General features: G+C 44.5%; 1 protein-coding gene across 1 annotated transcript in view; it reads right to left on the bottom strand.

Annotated features, from left to right (window-relative positions):
- Positions 1-2,569, bottom strand: part of WDR17 (WD repeat domain 17) — a 107,013-nt gene extending 104,444 nt beyond the window's left edge. Inside the window, exon 1 of the mRNA XM_039542258.1 lies at positions 2,318-2,569. The gene's annotated coding sequence lies outside the window, so the exon portion shown is untranslated. The remainder of the gene's footprint in view (positions 1-2,317) is intronic.
- Between the last annotated feature and the right edge of the window lie 22,395 nt (positions 2,570-24,964).

Here is a 24,964-nt window from a genome sequence, read left to right as displayed (position 1 = left end):
GGAAGCTGGTGATTAGAGAGCCTGCATGTAACTACAGCTGGGTGTGTCCCTACCTATATGAATGCCCGTGAAAGTGCAGGCTCGTGGGCTTTGCAGCTTGTCACAGCAGTACAGTGTGAGAGGGAGCCCAGGCTGGTGGGTCAGAGGGCTCAGTGGTACTCCAGTTTTAGGTGGCACCCTAGGGGGAACCTGTCACAGAGTGAATAGCAAAGTGGAAATTTTTGCAGATGATACAAAATTACTCAAGATTGTTAAGTCCAGAGCTGACTGAGAAGAGTTACATGCAAAATGACTGCCTAGGAAGGAGTACTGCGGAAAGGGATCTGGGGATCATAGTGGATCACAAGCTAAATATGAGTCAACAGCGTAACACTGTTGCAAAAAAAGCAAACATCATTCTGGGATGTATTAGCAGAAGTATTATAAGCAAGACATAAGTAGTAATTCTTCCGCTCTATTCTGTGCTGATTAGGCCTCAACAGGAGTATTGTACCCAATTCTGGGCACCACATTTCAGGAAAGATATGGACAAATTGGAAAAAGTCCAGAGAAGAGCAACAAAAATGATGAAAGGTCTAGAAAACATGACCTATGAGGGAAGATTGAAAAAATTGGGACAGTAGCCCGGAGAAGAGAAGACTGAGAGGGGACATGATAACAGTTTTCAAGTACTTAAAAGGTTGTTATGAGGAAGGGGGGGGGGAATAGTTCTTCTTAACCTCTGAGTATAGGACAAGAAGCAATGGGCTTAAATTGCAGCAAGGATGATTTAGGTCGGACTGGAATAAATTGCCTACGGAGGTCGTGGAATCTCCATCATTGGGGATTTTTAAGAGCAGGTTCGACAAACACCGGTCAGTGATGGTCTACATAATACTTAGTCCTGCCTTGAGTGTCTTGAAGTCCCTTCCAGTTCTATGAGTCTATGAAAGGGATCTCAAAAAACTGGGTGACTGGGCAACAAAATAGCAGATGAAATTCAACGCTGACAAGTGCAAAGTAATGCACCTTGGAAAAATACTCCAACTACATATATAAGGATGGATTATAAATTAGCTCTAACTACTCAAGAAAGAGACTTTGGAGTCATCACAGATAGTTCTCTGAGAACTTCAGCTCAATGCGCAGCAGCCATCAAAAAAGGCTAACAAGGAAAGGAGTAGAAAATAAGACAGAAAACATGATGCCACTATATAAATCCATTGTGCACCTACACCTTAAAGTAATTTTTCATATAATACACAAATAACCTGTGGAACTCATTGCTATGGGATGCTGTAATGACCAGAAGTATAACTAGGTTTTAAAAAACTACAGGCGAGTCTCCTCTTACGCGCCTTTAACATGCGCGAATTCAGCTTTGTGCGGTCGGCACAAACAAAAAAAGAGAAAAATAATAATTTTAATACTGTACCTGCAGTGCAAGCAATTCCGCCCGCCATTACACTCAATGTAATTTTGACTATACACAATTTTCGCTTTATGCGCTGACAGCGGAACGTAACCCCAGCGTAAGATGAGACTCGCCTGTAGATAAATTCATGGAAGAGAGGTCCATCTATGGCTATTAGCCAAGAAGTTAGTGGCTGTAATCCTATGCTCAGGGTGACCCTGAAGCACTGACTGCCAGAAACCAGAAGAAGACAGGCGGCTCTCTTCAAAATTGCCATGTTCTGTTCACTCCCCCAAACCTCTGGCAATGGCCACAGTCAAAGACAAGATAATGGGAGACAGACTAACAGACTAACTAGACAGACTATTGGTCCCATGCAGTATGGCAATTCTTCCACCCTTATGTCTGTCAAGTTTATTTTGGCTCACACTTGTTTTCAAGTTTATCTTTGTGAATGTGTGTGACTTTCATTCAGCAGTTTTTCCAGTTCTGCCATTGCCTAGCGGGGAGACAGGATTTCACCCGTAAAGAAGTGAACCCCCATCTTTTCTCTGCAAACCCAGCAAGTATCTCTGAAGCCAGGCACGTCTCCCGGCCGCCCTCTCGCCCTGCAGCTCCCACGGGGGGAACACAAAGTCCCCCAAAGAAAGTTTATTGACGATGATACTGTGTGTGACTGTGACAGGCTGCCAGTCAGAGACCCTTCCCCCGGCGCCGGGCAGCGGAGGCGAAGGAAGCGCTCGCTCTCAGGCTGCTCAGAGGCGGCTGATGTGAAACACAAACCCCCGACAGGCACTGACACCCCGAGCCGCCGCCGCCCCCGCTGCCGGCCCCGGGGTGCAGGGGCAGCCCTCCGGCCCCGGCCCGCACATCTGCCGGCGGCAAGCGCGAGCCCCGCCCCGCCCAACCGGCCGCAGCTCCTACCTGACCGCAGCCCGAGCCCCCGCGCTGCCCGCACCGCCACTGTCCCCTCGGCTGGGGGTGAAACCAACCAACGCGTCACCCAGGCAACCAGCGGGGCCCGCCTCCTCCGTCCAGCCGCAATCTGATTGGAGAGAGCCGCTTGACCGTTCGGGGGGCAGGAGGAGGCGGAGCCCGAACCCGATGACACGGTGAGGAAGGGGGGTTAGGTAACGGAGCAACTGGGGAGGCGGTGGAAGAAGAGCCGTGCGTTAAGGGGCGGGGGGGCGTTTGGGGAGGTGTTGGGGGCGGGGGCGCAGCCGCGACTCCGCGTGCCCAGCAGTCCCGTGCGAGTGAGCCCTGTACGTCATAGCGATATTGAAACGAGCCTTGCGCTGTGCATTGTGGGAAGGGCTGCAGACCTCGCCCGGGCCAGACAGTCCCTGTCCCAGAGCGCTTCGCAGCTAAGCCTGGGGCATCCTGCGGCGCGGCTGGGAGGCGGCCACACGGTGACTGCGTGAGCAGGAGGTCGGGCCGGGCCGGGGTGTCTCCCACTTACGGTGTAGGCAGCGTGCTCTGAGCAGCTGTCCAGGAGTGAGGAGATGGAGGGTGTCGGGCTGTCTTCGTGCAGTTTTATAGTATTCAAGCATAGTACAAATGAAAGTGTCAAAATGATTGTGGGAAAACGGGACTAATAGGAAAAAGACATTGATATCACATGGTGGTAGGAGCTAACAATGTTTTACTCTGCAAGAGGTAGGGGAAAATTCCTTCCTGACCCTAAATGTTGTGGTCAGCTAGATCCTTAACATGTAGGCAAGACCAGGGCTGGTGCAACCATAGGGTGCTAGGATTTGGGGGGGCGGCATTTTCTTCCGCAGTGACCGCGGCAGCTGGATCTTCAGCCGCCCCGGTCACCACTGGCATTTAGGCGGAGGGAGCTGGGGCAGGGGAATGCTGCCTGCAGCAAGTAAGTTGGGGAGCATGCAGGGGAACTCCCTGCCTCAGCTCACCCCTGCCCTGCCTCCTCCCCCAAGCACGCCATGGCTGCTTCACTTCTCCCCCCTCCCAGGCTTGCGGCGCCTAAGCTGATTGGTGCCACAAGCCTGGGAGGCGGGAGAAGTGAAGCAGCCACGGCATGCTGGGGGTGGAGGCGGAGCAGGAGTGAGCTGGGGTGGGGTGGGGTGTCTCAGGGCGGAGGGGGGGTGCCTCAGGGTGGGAGGACGGGGGAGGGCGCAAGGGGGAAGTTTTGCCTAGGGCGCAAAACATCCTTGCACCAGCCCTGGGCAAGACACACCAGACAAATATGTGGGGGGAAAAATTGCTGTGGTAAGGTGTCGTGGTAATCATTCACCTCTCCCCATAAACACTGTACTGAGTTGGTTTACAGTAAAAATAAAAAAAAATATTAAAAATTGGACATAGGTTAAGTGATGTCAAGTAAAGGAATAAAGTTAGAAAGGGTAACTTTCAAGTAACTAAGTTAAAACATGAATCTAAAATTTAATCTTGCAAGGTACAGAATTTGTTCAAGATAATTTCTCACACCAGTCATTCTTCTTTCCAGCCATGGCTAACTTGCACTCAGTCAGGACCTTCCACAGAAATACAGGGTACTGGTTCCCTTGTCTTCCAAGACTTCTCACCTGTATCAGTTTCCAGAGACTTCAACACCTGCCACCTTGGTTGAAGGACTTACCTTGCTCAGCTTGCAAGAGCTCTGGTCCCTCGTGTCCAATGCAGAGGTTCTCAAACTGTGGTCTGTGGACCAGCAGTGGTCCGCGAACTCCATTCAGGTGGTCCACGAATAGTTCCCTCTAAGGTGCATATTAGCAGGTGTTCTGCACCGACCAGCAGCCAAGCTCCCCCCACCTCTTTCCCGCCTCCTCCCTTGAGCGTGCTGCGTTCCTGCTCCTCCCCCTCCCTCCAGCACTTCTGCCCGCTGCCAAACAGCTGTTTGGCGGTGCTCTGGGAGGGAGGGGGAGGAGCAGGGACACAGCGCACTCAAGGGAGGAGACGGGGAAGAGGCAGGGGCAGGGACTTGGGGAAAGGGGTGGAAGCAGAGTAGGGGTGGGAAGAGGCAGGGTGGGGGTGGAGACTTGGGGGAAGGGGTGAAATGGGGACAGAGGGGGTCGAGCACGCACTGGCTGGAGCAGAAGTCGGCACCTATGCTAAGGAGCATGCCTGGGCAGCTGCACATGAGAGAATGAAGGGCCACCCATCTTATTAGTGGAGCCATGCCTGTGTGGCTCCACTAATTAGGTGCCTGGATCCTGGAGAAGATGTATATGTAAGGTGAGGTGGTGGCCTTGGGGGTAATAGGGGAGAGGTGGGAGGGGGTAGTGGAGTGAGAAGAGGGGGTGGGGGGAATTTGGGACATGCAGGGCTGTGGTGGCCAGAGAAGGAGGTGGCTTTCCCCAGCTCAGGGCCTGCTGGGGGTGGGTGGGAGGGGGAGAGAGACCCCCCCACTCCATACCAGCCCCAGCTCAGGGGCTGCTACATGCGGGGGAGAGAGGGCACATCCAACACATTATGAAGATAAGACTACTGATATTAAAATATGAGTTGTGTGTTTTTATTTGTAGAACAAAAAATGTTAATTATTATTGAGGGTTTTTTATATAGTGCTTTTTTATACAATAGTTAGCTAACAGTACAAAAAAACATTTGGAAAGATCATTAAGTGGGCTGCGGAGATCCTCAGCAATTTTCTAGTGGTCCACGAAAAAAAAAGTTTGAGAACCACTGGTCTAATGGATACTAAAGATAGCTTCTGTCTTTGCTTATATCTTCCAAAGTTCAATGAAATTTTTCCCCAAAGAAGCAGAATGACCTCATGCTGTTTTTACCTTCCTGTAAAAGACTGTAAAAGTAAGAGACTGTAAAAGTAAGATGCTCAGGGCCTGGGCCCTGCAGGGGCCCCCATGAGAATATAGTATTGCAACTTTTTTTTTTATGGAAGGGGCCCCTGAAATTGCTTTGCCCCAGGCCCCCTAAATCCTCTGGGCGGCCCTGAAGATGTAAACCCTGTGCCCTGATCCCACTCCCTGGCAGGAGCACCAGGCAGAGCAGCACAGGATATGGGGGCACCCACATTTCTGGTCCCCAATTGGGCATAGGTCATATGGTCCCAGTAGCTAATCCACCACTGTAATGTTTTTAGAACTCATTACACCATGTCTAAGAGGGCCATGGGTGCATCTCTTAAAAGTGTCACCATAATCTTTAAAACTCAGACCAGAGACTTTTTGTCAGTCACCCGCAGAAAGGATCCACATAGGCAATGCTCAAAGAAGAAAGAATGATTACGTGCCATAATATTTGCAATATTTTTTGAGATGATTGCCTGTGAGGATTCATACTAGCTGCTCTCCTCCCCTATAATTTCAGAATCTTACAACAGATTTTTTATTTAGTTGAAAGAACTGAGTGATAGGGGCAGCTGCACCATCTTATATATTGTGTAAGAGGAGTGTATATATCTGACACTGTTTTCCAGAAAGACTGAACCTATACAGAGAATGCATACTTTACCTACAGAGAGGTTTAATGTAGGTAATCTTGAAGAACCACAATTGCTATAATAAGTAATCATTTTATATCAGCCTATATTCCTCACCAGCTCCTTTAGGACACAATGCTGAATGATTAGCATGAAATCTTACTCTGAATTATCATAACTCTCATACATACTGGGTCATGTTTTCCCATGGTGTGACTCCACTTAAATCTATGAAGGCACTATGTTAGTCATCCCTTGAGACAATGACCCAGTGTTACTAATGGTTGTTATGTGTATTATATTCACTCATCATATAAGTCCAATAAATATGAAGATAATAGTAAATAAAATAGTCAAAGTACTAGGGTACAGCAAAGATGTTTTAGGAGTATTAGGATAAATTTAGGTAATTGTACTGAAATGGAATTCTTAGAGTACAGGGATACAGTCCAGTTAATTTTTCATAACTGTAAATGTATGTGGTTTTGCTCTTGCTTTGAGTCAGAAATGTTTCCAGTTTAATAAAAATCAGGGCAACTTCCTTGTCTGGGTACTTGTTTCTCTTGCCTCTTCACTGTTCCTTACATGAAACATAAAAAGGGTATTTTTCTATTACTCTTTTCGGGTTATCCAACAGGAAAACATAGGAATAATTTCAGGACTACAACCTATCCCTTGGGAGGAGGTTCTGTACTTTTTTGTGCTCCATACACATGCATGATGCATTGTCCTTCCACTTTCCCTGCCAGCTTCTTTCTTGTGAGCCAGCAGGAGACTGAAATTTATGACAGTCCACCTCTATGAATATTTTGAAGAGCTGAAATGTTGTCAGTTTCAATCCCCTGCTGGCTCAAAAGAATAGAGGTAGCAGGGAAAACAGAGGTTGTGCACAATGTGCACACGCCCACTATGTGGTGTTTTTTTCCCCATCTATCTCAGGAGCTCTGATTTTAAGTTTTGCATACAGCCCTAGTTTTGAAAGGTTGGTGTAGTTCTTCTGTTAGAGGAAACAGTTTATAACAGAAGTTGCCAAGAAGACTCAAAGTTGGGTCCTGTCAAACTTCTCACTGTCCATTTAAAGATACATAGAGAGATCATTTAAGATACGTACCGCCCATAATGGAAAGTGAGCAGGGGGGAAATAATCATTTGGTGGCCTTTCTTAAAAGGGAAGAAAACAATGTTGTATGAAAAGATCTGGGTGAACACAAAAATAAACTATATTCAAAAGAGCTGAGCTACAAATAATAATAATCAAACTAGTGGTAGTCAGAAATATCTGGTCACTAGCAAGCAATAATAGACAGTGTAACAAATGTGCAGAAGCCAGATGTGCAATCTCAGTGACTGCCAATTGTACTGGTTTTTCCAGCTCTGAATATTCACACAGCTGATATTAAAGGTAGAATAAAGACCCAAAGCTACCTTGAGAATTCAGCCTGGGAGGAGGTATTGAGAGAAAAAGTGGATCCACAAGAGGATTTCTCCCTGTTGAAGTAGTCTGCAGACTGACAAAGTTATTATTTGTATTACAATAGTGCCTAGGAGCCCTAGTTAAGAACCAGGATCCCAGTGTGCTAAGTGCTGTACAAAGATAGAGCAAAAGAGATGGACTCTACCCCACAGAGCTTATAATCCAGGGATAAAACAAGAGACAACAAATGGATGTTGACAGACAGGGGAGCATAAGGAAACTAGGAGACAATATTGGTCAGTATGACTGGCTGTGGTATCAGCACACCAGAAACCTAATCACTGTCCCAAGTTTTGTTTTTGTTTGTTTTTTAATTTTTTTTAAAGTGGGTTTCATGGAAAAGGGAGTTTTAAGGAAGGATTTGAAGGTGGATAATGAGGTAGTTTGCAGATGTTTACAGGGACATCCTCTCAAATGTGAGGGGCAGCATGGGGAAAAGCATGAAGGCTTATTTAAAATTTTAAATAGTGGGCAATGGAGGCTGGCATCATGGGCCAATCAGAGGCTGGAGTTGATGTTTGGGTAATGAATGAGAGATGATAGGTAGGGTGAGGAATAGGGATTGACAGTGAAGGGCCTTTAAAGTGAAGACAAGCAGTTTATGTTTGCTGCAATAGAGAATGGGGAGTCAGTGAAAGGATTCAAAGATGGGGTGATATGGTCAGAGCAACAAGCTAGAAAAATGATCTTTGCAGCAGCATTCTGCATGGATCGGGGGGGCAAAATTGCACTTGTCAAGATCAGAGAAAGCGATGTTGCAGTAATTGAGAGATGAGATTATGAGAGCCTGGACAAGAGTTTTAGTTGTGTGGAAGGATAGGAAAGGCTGTAGCTTGGAGATATTATGCAGAATAAATCTGCAAGATTTAGACATAGCCTGGATGTGAGGACCAAGACAGAGGTTGGAGTAAAAGATGCCCATGTTATAGGCTTGAGTGACAGGCAGGATAGTGGTATTGTCCACAGTGATTAAGAAAGGATTTTGGGGGGGGGAGGGGAGATTAGAAACCCTGTTTTAGCAATGTTGATCTGAGCTGATGGCTAGACAGGCACAGGCACAAGAGGAGAATGAGAGGCTTATTTTTTTTTTTGAAGACTAGAGAGACTAGAGGAGGAGAGTCAGCATAAAGCTAGTTAGTAGTTAGTTGTTTGTGTTTTTTAGAGAGGAGTTACAGAGAGGGGAGGAGAGAGAGGAGAAGAGAAGGTGATGAAGGATCGAGTCCCACACCCACACCACACAGGTGAGGAGGATGATGAGGATGATTGGGAGAGGGGAAGGGAGGAGGGGAGAGGAGGGAGGAGGAGGAGAAGATAGTCAAGGAAGCCAAGAGAAGAAGAAGAAGAGGAGAAGAGAAAGAAGTCAGCTGTGTCAGCTGTGGTGGAGGAGAGATGGAGGAGGAGGAGGCTGCTGAACTACTGAACTTGGAAGCTAGGAGAGAAGAGGTTTTTTAGATTTCGTTCAGTAGTGTGTGTTGTGTGTGAAGCAGAAACTGTAGTATCTGAGAGAGGACTGGAGGAGAGGTTTTAAACCTGATGCCCATTAATTTCATTTGGTGGCCCCTAGTTCTTGTATTATGGGAATAAGTAAATAACTTTTCCTTATCTACTTTCTCCACATCACTCATGATTTTATACTCCTCTATCATATCCCCCCTTGATCCGGGGATGAGGGGCTCAAGGCTGGGACAGAGGGTTTGGATGCGGGGGGATGATGGCTCTGGCTTGGGCTGTGGGCTCTGGGGTAGGGCTGGGAATGATGGGTTTGGGGTGCAGGCTGCCCCAGGCTATGGCAGGGAGAGAGGACTCTCCCCCACATTTCTCTCTTTCCCTGCAGCAGCACCTGGACTCAGGGGAAGAGGCACCTCTCCCCATCACAGCAGCTCTGGGGCTGGGAGAGAACATCTCTCCCTGCCTCTCCCCGCTGCGGCAGCTCCGGGGTTGGGGCCATGGAATAGGCACCTCTCTTCTGGCTGTGGCAGGTCCGGGCCAGGCCTAGGTTGGGGGAGGGGTGCCTCTTCCCGGCACAGCCCTAGCACCTGTGCGGTGCTTAATAGGTTGTGTGGCTGCATAGCTTAGAGGGTACTTATGTTGCAGAATATTTATCCATAAAGAGTAACATGTAAAGTTGTGATCGGGTGAACTCCTCTCACTCGCCTTGCAAAAGCCGAATTAGGCCAAGTGGCCCCAATCAGCTAGTTAGGCTACAAGCAGGGAAGATTTAGGCTGGAGGCAGCCAATTAAGGACAGGCTCACCTGTGCAGGAACAGGCAGGGCCTGTATAAAGGCAGGTAGATAGTTGCAGAGATGGGGGTGTCTGATTGTGGAAAAGGTTGTGGCCATCTAATGAATAGAAGGCGTTGGAAGCTGGCAAACCCAGAAAGAGTAGAAGCCTGATACCTAGGAAGAAGCCCAGGGAAACAGCAGCAAGGGGTAGGACTGCACAGGGACTGTGGCTGCTTGTTATAGGGTCATTGGGCTATAACCCAGTGTAGACGCTGGGCCTGGGTTCCCCTGTTAGCCACTGGGGAGTGGCAAAGGGTGTTGGAGATGCCAGATGAACAGCAGATCTGGAAAGACTGTGAATTCCCTGGAAGGGGAGGACTTTAGTCACTTGGATGGCAAGTCAAACTACATAGAGGAAGCTACAAACCTAGGAGTGAGACAAGATGGGAGAAGACAACACTGGAGGAAGAGTGCAAGTTGGCAGACCTAATCCCCAGGATGACCAGCAGGAGCTGCTGCTCATGGTGAGTGCATCATGTGACAAAGGTATCTACAGAAAATCTTGACAAATTTCAAGCTCCTAATCATTGTAATAGGTTAGGAATAATATGTTTATATTGAAAATATGCTTCTTTGGCTTGGAGTCAAAATTATTCACCAGGGGATAATATGCCTTGGTAGTAGCCCATTCAGGCAGGAGGGAGGTGCCACCATCCCTATTTAGCCAGTGATGTAATGCAAGGCTCCATTGTTTATCCTTGCTCAATATCAAGACTTTCCATGGAAAATCATCAGAGGCAATTGAAAATTTTAAAAACCACCTAAAGGTGTACAAGGAACATTACAGCAACACAGGGTTTTGTGATCCTGGAATGTATAAAAAGGGAAATCTCAAGTAGAGGTAGATTTATTTTACTTCTGTATTTGGCACTGGGTGACTATTGCTGGAATACTGTGTCCATTTCTGTTGCCAACAATTCAAGAAGGATGTTGATAAATTGGAGAGGATTCAGGGAAGAACCACAAAAATGATGAAAGGATTAGAAAACATGCCTTAGTGATAGATTCTCAGAGCTCAATCTATTTAGCTTCTTAAAGAGAAGATTAAGCTGTCTTGACTACAGTCCAAATAGCTTTGTGGGGAACAAATATTTAATAATGGACTCTTCAATCTAGCAGAGACCGATACAACCAAGTCCAATTGCTGGAAGTTGAAACTACAGGTCTGTCGCATCTTATGCGCATTTAACATGCGCGATTTCAGCTTTACGCGGTTGGCAAAAACAAAAAAAAAGAGAAAAATAACAGTTTAAATACTGTTTCTGTAATGCGGGCGATTCCGCCCGCCATTCAACTCAATGTAATTTTTACTATACGCGGTTTTCGCTTTACGCGCTTACCGCGGAATGGAACCCCCGCGTAAGATGAGACAGACCTATAGACAAATTCAGACTGGAAATAAGGAATACATTTTATTATGAGAGTAATTAATCAGTGGAACACTTTACTAAGGGTTGTGGTGGAATCTCCAACACTGACATCTTTTAAATTAAGATTGGATGGATTTTCTAAAAGATATGATATCTTATTTCTAATTAAATCTTTATCCTTTCTTCAATAAACCTACTTTTGTTTTATTGTAAGTGCTCAGAAGTGCAGTGTGTCTGACAGGAGTGGTGATTTAAGGTAAAACAGGTAAACTGGGGTACACTGCACCTTTGGAATTTCTGTGAGTAGACGGTGTCAGTGGCTGGATATTACAGGGAATGCTTCAAACAGACTCAGGGACTGGGGTGCACCTGTTAACCTGAATGGCTGGTGGTGTTAGAGAGATGACACCCAGCCAGGTGTAGGAAAGACTCCCTTATGCTGGAGACAGGTGCCCCAAGAACTGTCACATTCACCAACATGAGTAAAGATTCCATAATTGGACACTACATTGCATAAAGTATTTGTGTATACCTTATATTGTTTCAGTGAAAACTCCTTGGCCACAGTTGTCAGGGGAAACACTGATAGCAACAGTAGGACTCCTCTATTTAGGTATTGCAACACCTAATTTTTAGGTGCTTTGCCACCCAATGGAATCCACCATTGTGAGTTAGGCACCTAGGCTTCTAATACAAACCATGGGGAGAGTTAGGTGCCTTTTGGATTGGGACCTGCTGGCAAGATGGACAGGGGAACACCTAGCTTGAGGATCACTAACAGAAACCTAGGTGCCTAGAGGTACTTTAATTTATGTGGACATTTAGGCATCAGCTGGGTGGGGGTTTTGAGAATCTCAGTGGCATCTAAATATTAGACTTGGGCATCTAAGTCTTTTGGATCTAGCCCAGTGTTCTTAAACATGGCTATTGTTAGTACAATTCAATCATAACGTCGTACGGACCAAAATACTTTTCTGGTCAGATGCAAAAATTATATTTATTCATTTTTGCAAGGCATATATGTGCATGCAAGAGAGGGAAAAGAGTTGTTAAAGACAGTGAGAGATATAGATTTATTTTTCTTAGCCATGGGAACTTTTCCAACATTGCACATTCCACTAGAACACTGACTACAGCAGTAATGGTTATTGCTGTAATAGCTGGTGTTTACCAAGAAACCTCAGTTCAGCATCTGATAAATACAGTGTCTTGCTAATCCGTCTCACATTGATTCACATAATTTCTTTCCTCTATTTCTCAGCCAGCTTTTCTTTACAAATAAGATACAAGTGACTATAAAGCAATTACACAGCTGTTGCAAAAAGCATACAAGAAGTGGTAGAAGAGGTGTATATTTTAAATCTAATTAATTCATATTGAAAGGTGAAATAACCTTGCAGAAATATTGATTGGATAAGAGGCAATTTTAAGGAACCGGAGGATTGAATTAGCATTTGAAGTTTAGCTTAAAATAGCTCATTGGCACATATTGTAGACTAGAACGATTTAGTAACTGCCAAGGTTTTTACAAGAGCATTACATTCTACTTATCCACTGTCCTCTATCCTTCCAAATCCCTCAGCTTCAATCCAACAGCTCTGCATAATTGTGTGAAATGTCATAGACCAAGATAAACACTACTTGTTTAGGATAAAAATAATTAAAATCTTCTCATATATAAAGAAATCTTTAAATCTCTTTCATGTGCTAAGGGTATTGGAAAATGTGGAGAATGTTTCTTTTATTAGAATTACTCTCATTTGAATGTGTACAGTGTTAATTTCCAAGTGCTCTATTTTATAGACTACTTTTTAAGGCATTCAGTAATCTATACCATATTTTCCTAGTCTAGAGTGTGTTTGTAGAGACACTGAGTGCTGCAGTTCTGTCCATAATCATGTGTCCTGTTCTAGTTATTTAGAACAGCAATGCAACTTTTGGCAACTATACTAGTTTACCAGACTAGGATTAGCCAGTGACCTCTCTCTTTATCTAGTCTAATCTAGCTACTCCCATCAGGCCATTAAGGCCTAATCCTGCTTCCACTGTCTTCAGTGGGGCCCTTAATAATTCATCTGACATGTAATCACTGCGGTGAGACCAGGTGCCTCAGTGCTATCCACCTTTCACTCAGTTATGCACATTCGCCACTAAAGCATTGATTAGGGCACTCCAGCTCTCCAGATTAGAGCAAGGGTCAGCAACCTTTCAGAAGTGGTGTGCCGAGTCTTCGTTTATTCACTCTAATTTAAGGTTTTGCGTGCCAGTAATACATTTTAATGTTTTTAGAAGGTCTCTTTCTATAAGTCTATATAATATATAACTAAACTATTGTTTTATATAAAGTAAATAAGGTTTTTAAAATGTTTAGGAAGCTTATTTAAAATTAATTTGACATGCAGAGCCCCTGGACCAGTGGCCAGGACCCAGGCAGTGTGAGTGCCACTGAAAATCAGCTCATGTGCTGCCTTTGGCACGCCTGCCATAGGTTGCCTACCCCTGTCTTAGAGCCCAGGGCCGGCTCCAGGTTTTTTGCTGCTCCAAGCAACGGTGGAGGTGGGAGGGGGAGCTGCGATCGGTGGCAATTTGCCGCTTTCTTCTTCGGCGGCAGGTACTTCCCTCTGAGAGGGACCGAAGGACCCACCTGCCGAATTGCCCCAGAAGAGCCCGAACTGCGGTCCCTTCCCCTTGGCTGCCCCAAAAACCTGCTTGCTGAGCTGGTGCCTGGAGCCAGCCCTGCTAGAGCCTGCCAGATTACACCCCAGAGTGCGCTAGGAGATTTTAAGTCCGCTATATTATGTAAAGTCCCAGAGTGTGTTTTGATATTTAAAAGTTAATGAAAACAGTGAGTCTAGCCAAGGACATTGTTTTTCTTTCCTGAAATTGGGTGTGTCAGGGGAAGACACCTGTGAGTCCCATTAGGGGGGTGGCAGAGGATCTACCAGTCAGCAAGCTGGAGGACATGTCAATCCTGGATATCTCCTGAGAAATAAATTGAAGGGATCATACCTACTGGCCAGCCTGCATAAGCCTCAATAGGAAAGCAATCCAGTCAACAATCCCCAAAAGAGGGACTGAGGTCCCGATCCTAAAAGACAGTTAGGCACCTAGCTCCCATTGACTTCAAAGCTTAAATACTTTGAGGATCTAATCCAGGGTCTACTGATCAGCAACCCAACCCCCCAGCTGAAATAAGTGACTATGTGGTCACTGCCATGTCTCCTAGATGAGAAGACCAGAGTTGGAGAGTGCAGTCTGCTACTCTCTCCATTATCTACTCCATCTGTCGTCAGGTAGCTAAGAACTGGAGCCTGTATTGAGAAAGGTATGTTGTGCAAGGACTGGTGCGGGAGTTATCAAACAGAGGGTTACATTCACAAAGAAACTTAGGCATGGTGATGTTGAGCATTTCCCCATCTAACTTCTAGTTGCTTAGAAAATCGCTGGATTCACAAAGCCTGAGTTCAGCACATAGGCTCCCTATACAGTGAATGGAGAGAGAGAGACTAAACCCACATCTATCTGAGTTCAGTGCCTAAGTAGGGGCTGCAGGGAGATACCTCCCAGTCCTGCTTGGGATTCTCCACCGCAAACCTTCTCTTGTGCTTAGATACCCATGCCATTCTAGCAAGAAGTGGCGGGGGCGGGGGGAAGTTCCCTCATAACTCTTACCTCATTGGTTAGGATGCTCTGCTGAGATGTGGGAAATTCCAGTTTAAGTCCCTACCACTGTCTGATGAGGCAAAAGGTATTTGACCAGAGGTCTGCCACCTCTCAACTCAGTGCTCTAATCACTGGCCAATGTTATATCCTGATATAGGACTGCTTCAGTGTCTTTTGTTGAAGCTGTTTGACTATAGATAAATAATTAAAAGAAGTCATTAGAGAAGGGGGACTGGATCGTGGAACCCCTAGATAAGTGTTGTAACCACCAGGCTACAGTGTCAGTCTTATGTGCTCTGTTGCTCTCGTTTCATTATTTAGACACAGTGGAACAGCTTCAACAGGAGAAACTGAGGCTATATGTACACTTAAAACACTACAGTGTCACAGCTCCAATGCTGTAGCACTTCAGTGTAGACACTTAGTACAGCAATGAGAGGAATTCTCCCATCACTGTAGTAAATCCACCTCACCAAGAGATAATAATAATAGGAGATATACCAATCTCCTAGAACTGGAAGGGACCTTGAAAGGTCATCGAGTCCAGCACCCTGCCTTCACTAGCAGGACCAATTTTTGCCCCAGATCCCTAAGTGGCCCTGTCATAAACAGATAGTTAAGGGTTAATGTCTCTTTTACCTGTAAAGGGTTAAGAAGCTCAGTAAACCTGGCTGACACCTGACCAGAGGACCAATAAGGGGACAAGATACTTTCAAATCTTGGTGGACGGAAGTCTTTTGTTTGTGCTCTTTGTTTTGGGGGTTGTTCGTTCTCGGGACTGAGAGGGACCAGACATCAATCCAGGCTCTCCAAATCTTTCTGAATCAGTCGTATGTTTCAAACTTGTAAGTAGCACAGGCAAGGCGTGTTAGTCTTATGTTTGTTTTCTCAACCTGTAAATGTTTCTTTTGCTGGAAGGATTTTTACCTCTGTTTGCTGTAACTTTGAACCTGAGGCTAGAGGGGGGTTTCCTCTGGGCTATATGAATCTAAGTACCCTGTAAGCATTTTCCATCCTGATTTTAGAGAGATGATTTTTACCTTTCTTTTTCTTTAATTAAAAGTTTTCTTTTTAAGAACCTAATTGATTTTTCTCTGTTTTAAGATCCAGGGAATTGGGTCTGAACTCACCAGGAGTTGGTGGGGGAAAGGAGGGGGGAATGGTTAATTTCTCCTTGTTTTAAGATTCAAGGGGTTTGGATCTGTGTTCCCCAGGGAAGGTTTTGGGGGAACAGAAAGTGGGCCAGACAGTGATTTCTGGCTGGTGGTAGCGTTACCAGATCTAAGCTAGGAATTAAGCTTAGAAGGGTCCATGCAGGTCCCCACATCTGTACCCTAAAGTTCAGAGTGGGGGAGAAACCTTGACAGGCCCCCTCAAGGATTGAACTCACAACCCTGGGTTTAGTAGACCAATGCTCAAACTACTGAGCTATTCCTCTAGCTAGGGCAACAGACTATTTCTTCCATTGACCTAGCACTGTCTAAGATGACTTAAGTCGCCCTGTAACTACATTGCTCAGAGGGGTGGACTTTTCACACCCATGAGTGATGTAGCTGGGTCAATCTAATTTTCCAGTGTAGATAAGCCCTGAGCAAACCTCATCTGGGAATATTCCAGAGCCCAGTGGCTGGGGGAGGGGACTCTCCTGAGAGGTGGTGGATCCCTCTGCAGAGCCCTTCTCTCCATAAGATGGAGGAAGGACTTGAACTGGGGCCCTCCCACATCCCAGTGGAGTACTCTAACAACTGTCCGATGGGGGCTGCAGGAAGTGGTGCGGGCCAAGGGATGTGCTGGCCGCCCTTCCTGCATGCCCCCCCCCCCATTGACCTGGAGCAGTGAACCACGGCCAATGGGAGCCACAATCAGCTGAACCTGTGGATGTGGCAGGTAAACAAACCGGCCCGGCCCATCTGGGGCTTTCCCGGAACAAGAGGCAGCCCTAGTTTTGAGAACCACTGGTCTAAGGCATCCAGATTCCTGGTGTGGGGCTGCAATGTGCATGCTCAAAGGCAGAAACATGGATGTGTAGAGAACTTTTACTGCAAAATATTAGGCACTGAATGAATGTGGGCACCTACAGGGTTTGAAAGCAGCTGAGCAGGGAATTTGTGAATCACAGTGGGGCCTGATTCTATGACTTAAGTGCCTAAAGTGACAGTTAGGCACCTAAGTCCTTTTGTGAACCAGACCAATATGTATAATTCAAGTAAACATCTAAGCTTTTAGATAGTTATCCATACTTGAATTCCCCACTGCCCCACCAATGCTAATAAGAATATGAACAAATAGCTTCATTAACTAATTTTATTTAGAACCTTAACTTAGAGGTACTTTAAACTTATATGAAACTTGTTTATCTAACAGACCATTACCATTAGAAAGAACAGAGGCATTTACAAACTATGTAAATTAACAATTTTGAGGGAGATTTAATATTCAGATAGCTCCATAGTTTATACAGTGTCATGCTGTATATTCCACTGATACCTGTTTGTAGGGTGACCAGATGACCTGATTTTTATAGGGACAGTCCTGATTTTTTTGGGGTCTTTTTCTTACATAGGGTCTTATTACACACACACACTCACACACACACACTTTCCCGATTTTTCACATTTGCTCTCTGGTCACCCAACCTGGTTGCAACTTCAATTCTGGAGTCCTGACAATGACTGCAAAATATTTACAGAATTGGTGCTTGCTGTTTCCTAAGCAAATTGTCTTTTTTTTAAAATCACTAAATATTAAAACAAGACTTATGCTACTAGCTAATTCTTTTTCTCCCACAGCTTTTTTTTTACACTGAGATTGTGGTATAAAGTATGGGCATATATATCAATCCACACTATAGACAATGACTCTGGCACAATTAAGAAATGATTTTGAAATGCACCTCTAGCCTAGTCAGGGTCAAAACTGAAGTAAAAAAATGCAGAGTTCCAGGTTATGATCAGCAATAGAATCAATCAGCCCTTTGTACTAGAGAGTTGCATTCCATTCCCATGGTTTGACTGACCTCTGGTGGGAGTCAGTAATGAGTTACATTCACTAGAGGCTTTACTTCCACATATTGTTCTATACCAGAATTCCCCCTGCTACCCTGTGACACCATAAAGTCTTGTCACCCAATCACATCCAAAAATCTGACTCCTGCAGGATTTCATATAGAAGTACCTTCAGGCTGATGACTATTTTTGCATTCTCATTGAATGAAACTTACTAAAGGGGATGAACAGAAATACTTCATAGAAATCCCATTTACTTCAGCTGGTCCATGCATTTGGTTTATTTGCTACAGCTGGTAGCTATGTGGCTACAATCAGTAGTTTTGAATGCAGCCGATAGTTTTTAAAGCTGCATTGAGCTCATTTCTGGAAGTAAAATGACACAGCATTGGTTTGTATGATGGGCATTTGTCATGGTGCCAAGCTGAAACCTGAAATCAGATTGGATAATGTCAGAAAATTCCATTCAGTCCAGATGTCCTGCACTGTCTTGAGTAGTAGAGTTTCATGCACAGAGGTTCTGGAAAAGCTAGAGAAGCTGGAAGGTCTAATCTGCAGGATGGACCCCTCATGGCTGGTGAAAACCAGGGATTGTTAATTCCTGGGAAGGAACCTCCCTGGCTGCCTCCCCAGCTCTGCCCCTTAGATTGTTTCATAATCAGGTAGTGCCCTCACCCTTTCCCACACCTACCTCTCTCCATGCCCCTAATCTCCCTGCTTCCCCCAGCATTCCTCAAACATAAGTTTCAGCAGCAGACCAGGGCTTCTCTGGAAAACCACGAGGAAGCACAGCTTGCTGGAAAAACTGCTTCCTTATTGACCTATGAATGTCTTTTTAAAAAACAATACCTAGAGTTCATTTTTTTTATCCACCATAAGTTATTCTTTAAATGATTAACATGCTAGTAATGTAATTGTTTCCCCTCCTGCTCTGACTTTTGTTTCCTTACCTGTGTAATAGCAGCAGTATACGAGATCTTTCACGATGACTTAGTCATATACATGAAAATTAATCAAATCTTTTACATTATAGTTTATGCCATACTACCCTAGTCTTCAGCTGGAGTGTTTAAATTAAGTAGTTTGGGCCAAGTTTATGCCTGGTATAGCTATTGCAGCCAACAGAGAGATGCCAGGAATTGAAAGATCCAGATTTTTCACTCCACTGCAGTATTTCAGACTTGGCTCAGTACTTCATTGCAGTTCACTGCTGTGCTGGATGCACTGACTTGCAAAGAGATCCACCAAATGCTGCTCACTTCCTCTGGGCAACTTGTTAGCATACTAATGGTATGCAGATGTTGGAACTCTGATCATGAGAGGTATCACTCTGTTTCTTTTTTTAACTGTAAGATTTAAAAGATGATCAGTTAATACATATTTTGTTTCAGGTGTCCTTGTCTCATTTCCCATCAACATAGCATTTGGTCCTAATTTTTGAGGTAGGGACAGAGACATGGAAGACAAAGGTCTTAAAAAGAAGGGACTATGTGGGACACTAAAATCACACCTATGACTGCATACAAAGAAGTATGATGAGAATCTAACAGTTGGAATCTAACCTGGGATCTCCAGCATCAAAAGCACAAATAATAATTCCATTAGTTTTTATCCTTGGTGGGGCCAGTCACTCAGGGGCAACATGATTAGAGGCACTAGGCTCTCTTATTGTGCTAAGATAGAGCAGGCTCACAAAAGTCATTAATCATGTTTGTGTCTCCAAATTTCAGCCAATGGGGCTATATAATCTATCGCCTTATGCTTGTATCCCCTACGTGTTTTCAGTAGCACTGAGGTTTCCTGCAGCTCTTTAAGTAGTTTCTGATAAATCCTGTTGTGAAATTACAGAAGCAGACCCTGTATCAAGTTATATTTAAAGCTTTTTCTCCTTCCACTTCTAAAGAAATTCACTTATTTATTGTCTTCTGAATTAAACAGTTGTGGAGATATTGGAACATACTTAGTGAACTCCATGTTGTCAAACTGATGAATCTAGAATCCTCTGGCATTGTCATTACAAGATGGCTGTTATGCTTTTTGCCCTGTACAGTTTCTAGGTGTGCCCTAATTTCTTGCAATTTCTACAGGGTTTGTCTTTGAAACAACACTAATTTTCATTGTGAGACTGTGCTTTCATTGGGGAAACAGTCTTTGAGTGCTGTCCGTGCTGTGCTTCCTGCTTGAGCTTCACTTTATTTGTTCCACGGAGTACATGATGCTGTTGCTTTTCCTTGTTGTTTGACTCTATTGATACAGCAACTTATAGTCCATGGTTTAGAGTAAAATCAGCCTCCGTCAATAACTGTTTCTGGATTGCTTCATTTTGCATACTCCCTACCGTGGGGAGTGGGGGACACAATGGCCCCTAAATACATCATTTAAACTTTCTCCAAACTGGCAAGGTTCTGTTAATTTATTGAATCCAGCCATATATTCAGGAATTGGTTCATTTTCATTTCATTTATAAAAGCCAAACTGCTCTGCAATGACCAGTGACTTCCAGGATAGGTGATTTTGCAGAATGTCCATAATCCCAGCAAATGTTTTGTGGGTTTAATTGTCTGCTGTTAGCTAAGCGGCAGGACATAAGTTTTAGCCCTCATTTCAATCAGTAAAACCACCACCCTTTTTCATCAGTTATGTCTCTTGACATAGTTCAGACAGCTCTCTGAGCTGTAAGTCTATTATCCCAAATCCAGCCATTTTTAACTTTTAAAAATGGTTTTGTTTTTTTTCTCTAAAAGAGCAGTTCATTCCCAGTGGGAGCAGTTTCCTTTTCAGTTTCAGGAGGACTATGCAGTCACTCTGTATTTCACTGTATTCTTGGATCAGTATCCCATCTCCATTGCCAAAGGCGTAGCTTTTGCTCTTTATAACATTCATACTATGAAGGAATCCACATCTGTACAGTGGGATCCAAATAATCATGTTTACTAACTATATACAACATGCAAGTCCTAGCCACATACATGCATTCCTGCTCTGATGTCTTCTATGTTTTGAGAAACTAATGTGTATGTCTACACTGCAAGCTCAGACTCTGGCTCAAGCCTAACCCCTTTCCCCCTCCTTCTGTCCACACATAAATCAAATTAACCCAGGGTCTCAGGAGTCTGTGGGGTTACAGGGTCTGAGCCCAGGTCAAGCCTTAACCCAAGATTTGAGCTCTGTTGCTTTGCACTGTAGATGCAGCCCCACTTGACTCAGGTCCTGGGAGTCCTCTCAAAAGTATCCCACAATCCCATGGATGAACTTCCTTTTTCCTCTTTCTCAAGAGTCTTGGGTCTACTCTATTGAAAACAGAAGCAATCAGCCTTGATGTACTGCAGCAGCTCAGTGAGTCAGTGTGTTAATCCTTCCAGTGATCAGAAGACAGTGAACTGCTAACACGCCATTGGAGAGCCTTCTGTGTTTGCAACAGAGACTGAACAGAACAAGCACGCTACTTCATGGTCACAGGAGCACAGCACAGCTTTTGGTAAACCTCTGGTGCAAAGCCAGCAAAACTATTCCTAGTAAGAGTACTAGGAATAGGGTGACCAGACAGCAAGTGTGAAAAATCAGGACGGGGGGTGGAGGGTAATAGGTGCCTATGTAAGACAAAGCCCCAAATACTGGGACTGTCCCTATAAAATTGGGACATCTGGTCCCCTAACCAGGAATGGCCATGCATAACAGCAAATAGTGAAGAAGCTGGCAGCTTGCCAAATTTACCAGATTGGTGACCAGTGCAGGGAGCAGATTAAGTGGCCAAAGAGAAAATACCAGAAACTAGAATTGCAATTAGGGCAACTCCCCAAAATCATACCTGTTTTATGAGGAGTTTGACTGGGTACTGGGCACTGTACCCAGCATGGTGCCAACCAGGATGCACAATGACCTCCTCAGCTGGGATGGTGCCCTGCTGGCCCCAGAACCCAGTTCAGTATGGCAATTGGGACGTGCAAGCAGTAAAGAATACCTTTTAAAGTGTATTTTTTCTGGAAAGGTACCAACTTTTGCCAGGGCCATTCCTTCTTTCTTAAAAATAACTTTACATTATCATGCCTGTAAATATGCCATTCTGTAGTCTATTGAGCTGCCTGGAAACTGAATTGTGTGTGTGGGAACATGTTCAATTCACAAATCTAGTCCATTTCAGTCAGAGGTAGCCCATGCTGTCTATAGGTGACACAATCATTTGTCCCAAATACGACTGCAGTTTGAAATTTTGTCCAGAAATGTGCCGGGGGTGTGGAGGAGAGAGGCTGTGGATTGCTGCATGTTTGCATGCGGTCATAACAGGCAAGTCATGAGGAAGCTAATGAAGCATCCTGTTGATTCCTTCATGAATTCTGATCCAACCTTGGGTGCTGATAGCTGCAAACTGTTCCTGAAGCAGGAACTCCAGACAAATGGGAAAAGAACAGAAAGGAGAACAGGTGGCTATTGGACATGCTATGGTTGGGCATTTTTGTCTTCACATGGTTTCAGTGTGTGCTCTTGTTCATGAACTTTTTTATTTTTTCCTGGAAGGTTCTGTTACTGGCATTTTGGTGTGCTAATGGCAGCTGGCCTGCCTGGGCATGAGTGAATGTACTTTTCTAATACATGTTTATCAACTTTTTTATTTCATCAAGAAAGTTTATTTCTATCACTGCTTCACATCATATGATGTATATTCAAAATAATAAATGTACATGATCAGGGACAATTGGGAATTAGTATGCAAAGACTATCCCTCAATATACTTATCTATAGCAATTCATAATTCAATCACTTCCTTACATCAATCCATATTGTGACTAGCATCTCCTTCCCCCACTTCATAAGTCATTCATAAGTACATTGCCTGGCATACATTCTACACTCCTCTTCATAATCAATTATTCCTATTTTCCCGCTCCCAAGCATATGCATAGTGCCATGCAAGTCCATAATATGGGACCATAAAGCATCCCTGACTTCTATTGCCCAGGTGCATCCAGCTCCAGCTGTGGCAGTTGCACTTTCTGGCTGAGTTTAACAAATCAGTGTCCCCTTCCTCTCATAGATCCATTCAGAGGAAGTGGCTCACCTCTGGTTCACAAAGATTGTGAAGAGCACAGAAAGCTACAGTAATGCAGACAACATTGATGACACTGGTATCTAAACAGGTCTGTAAAAATCTTGAATGGGATTTCAGTCTGCCAAAAACACATTCAACCACCATTCTGCACCTGCTGGTTGTGTAATTAAACAGTCCCTTGCCAAGGCCTCTGAATCAGGATATGGTTTCATAAGCCAAGGCAAAAGGGGGTACACAGGATCCTCCAGAATAACAGTGGGGTCAGTAACTCCATTTGACAATGCCATTCGGTGGGAATAGTGTCCCAGCCTGTCCATGAATGTAGACTCCTGATTGGTGGAAAATCCTGGCATCGTGAACTTTCTCAGTGCAACCCGCACTGACATTCATAATTCCCCCTCTGTGGTCCATGAGGACCTGCATAACAATGGAGTAGTTCCCTCTTCAGTTTGTGCTCCTTGAAGGGGGAAAACTATGGGCACATGGGTCCCATCAATGGCCCCTGCCACTTTTGGGGTAAACCACAAGCCTGATTACCTCAGAAACCTCTGCAACCACTTGACCCACAGTTGACTTTCCAACACCAAACTGGTTTGCAATGGACCTGTAGTAGTCTCTGCTTGTGGCTGTGTTCCAGAAGTGCCAAGCAACATAAGGGGCATCAGAGGCTGTACTGAGAAGCATCCGTCAGTTCATCTGCCATGCTTGAGTACTCTACTTCCTCCTCCTGTTCCATCATAAGCTGTCTCACTCTGGTGTCTTTGGTGGGTCAGAAAATGCTGCTAAAAGTCCACCAGCATCTCCATGTTGCTGGCTCCAGTAGCTGGGACCACACTGACCAAAATGACTCTTCAGCAGGATGTGTTAACAGGCTGTTCAAACGTCCTATAATGTGTAGTGTGGACAGGCAAGTTTTCCCACAGTGCACCACAGTCAAAGGCCTAGAGCAGCCACATTTTGAATGGGTGCTGGGGATCTGGTATATAGTTGGTTTGGTTCGGGTCTGAGTGCTGTAGTGTGGATGTCAGAGCTCCAGGTTCAAGCCCAGGTTAGAAATTCATAACCAAGGTTAACAATCAGTGTAGATGCTCAAGATCTGAGTTCTCTAACTTAGGATTAGCTGACTTGAGTCCCACTAACTCTGGGTTTACATTGCCGTGTAGACACCCAATGAGGTGCACAAACTATTTAAAGGGATACTGTCCAATTTCTTATATATTACATCCTGCAATCCAGTTTTCACCTATTCACACAGATAGTTTTCTCTTAAATTGTGAAGATGGGGAACAAGATATCATGAGACATTTTATAGCTGTGAAACATACTTTACACATAGGTGATACCATGGGGGATTGAGGCATACATGACCTTCCCCCACTTTAAAAATCTGCTTATGTTTCTCTGCATGGCAGTAAAACTAATAGGCCAAAAGTGATAGTCCTTCTCAGCTTTTTATAGGTTCTTGTATCAATGTCTGCACAGTTTATAACCCATTTAATATAAAATACCTTACTCTCCATAGTTTTGTCTTTTAGACACAAGGTGATGAAAATCAGCAGGGAAAAAAAATCTGATTTTGAACTGAAACTTTATTTGAAACCATTTATATTGATAGTCTTCAAGAAATTAAAGAAAAGCTGTTTCCAATAATTAATTACTTTTCTGTCACTTATGCTCAGGAGTTGAGAAGAAAGTAAATATGGAAATGCAATTATTGTTAACACAAAGCCAGGAAAGAGGGGCTGATTGGTACAAGGGTCTGCTAGTGGCTTCTGGAAACCTTTAGTTCTATGTTTAGAATTACAGTCTGGGTGAGTAGTAACTGGAATTTATTGTCTGAAGAATGTTTTGGGTCCTATTTTAAATGAATTGGTAGTTTCAGTCTAATTCCTTGTATGTCCCCATTTGACAGAAAGGAAATGTTCACAGGTAGAACTCTCTACACAGAAGCTGTGCTACAGTGGAGCAGTCTTTATTATTTACTTTAGTTTACTCACTCTGCTGCAGCAGCCTGGCATCATAACCTCAACAAAAGTGGGTGGTAAAAACAGTCCTGAAATATCTTTGGAACAGATGTGACATTATCATGTCCTGCACAGTTTCTATCTCCTACAGGACTATGTCTCAAATATGGGAAACCCAAGCTGTCACTTTTGCCCAAATCCGAAATAATAAAGAGTTCTGTGCCTGGAGGCACCGGGGCAAGAAAAGAGTCAGTCAGCCTAAGTATTCCAATATACTGGCAAGGAGACAGTCATTGTGGCCCACAGCCTCAATGTCTAAAGACTGTTTGACCCACAGATTAATAAGTTTGGTGACTTAAACTG

Source organism: Mauremys reevesii, linkage group 5, assembly GCF_016161935.1.
Source record: "Mauremys reevesii isolate NIE-2019 linkage group 5, ASM1616193v1, whole genome shotgun sequence".
NCBI classification, from domain to species: domain Eukaryota; kingdom Metazoa; phylum Chordata; order Testudines; family Geoemydidae; genus Mauremys; species Mauremys reevesii.
This window is presented reverse-complemented; position numbering and strand designations above follow the sequence as displayed.